A 994-nucleotide genomic window follows, 5' to 3' on the forward strand; every position below is an offset into this window, starting at 1 on the left:
CATGCGGCTAAATATGTCATCACTGGTCAGATCAGGGAGGGGACCAGAGAAAATTACGGAGTTCGACATTTTTTTGAAAAACTTAAGCACCGAAGCAACACTAATTTTAGTGACCTCCGATCGGCGTAACGGGGTGTCATTACCGCCAGCGTAAATAACTTATCTTACTGTATTTAACCTTATCCTTAGCCATTAGTTTCAAGCCCCGGCAAACATTTGTCTATGTTCCCATGTTTCTCTAAGGCCACGTTTCTGACTATGAAGCTGCCAATTACCAGAGTGGGCTTTTCAGTGGTTGCATCACTGAGCAGGCAAAATGAGTTAGAAACGTGAAAGAGTTGCTGGTGACAAGTGGGCAGAGATCCACAACTACGCTTTTTGCGTACGGTTACCCAATCGCCTTTCTGCTCAGGCACTTTTAGAGGACAACTACGTGGTGGGCCTATTTGCTTAGCTGCTGTCATCAACACCTTTGTTTACAGATGTTCGAGATCGGCCTAATTTTTCAGTGTGACCTGTTTCTCTGTCTGTGACTAGCTGAATGTGCTCCCTTCATCCTCAGAACTTAGGAGCTGGCTCGGAGCTCATCTGCCTGGCAGTGCGTTTCGTGGACAGGGCCGCCTGTGGAGCTGGTTTACAGTTGCCTTTTGTAGCTCTGCTTCTTTCTGTATCTCTGCTTATGTCACCTTGAACCCCAGTTGGCCTCGACAGATGGCCGCTCACACTGAGTCTGGTTCTGCTGGAGGTTTCTTCCTGATTTTCCTCTCCACTGTCACTACAAGCATGCCTGGTGTAAGGGGTTGTCTTCGAGTCAATGAGTCGATGCAATCAACTGGTTTTCCTTAGATAGAAAACTTTGAATCAATTTGACTGGATGATCTGGCTGAATTGTAAAGTGCCTTGAGATGACGTGTTGTGAATTTGGGCTATGTAAATAAACTGAATTAAAATTCAAATAGTTTTTTTTTTTTTTCTGAGGTCCTCTTCTTCTCAT

This window comes from Cyprinodon variegatus, unplaced genomic scaffold (genome assembly GCF_000732505.1).
Source record: "Cyprinodon variegatus isolate N-32 unplaced genomic scaffold, C_variegatus-1.0 Scaffold931, whole genome shotgun sequence".
Taxonomy (NCBI): domain Eukaryota; kingdom Metazoa; phylum Chordata; class Actinopteri; order Cyprinodontiformes; family Cyprinodontidae; genus Cyprinodon; species Cyprinodon variegatus.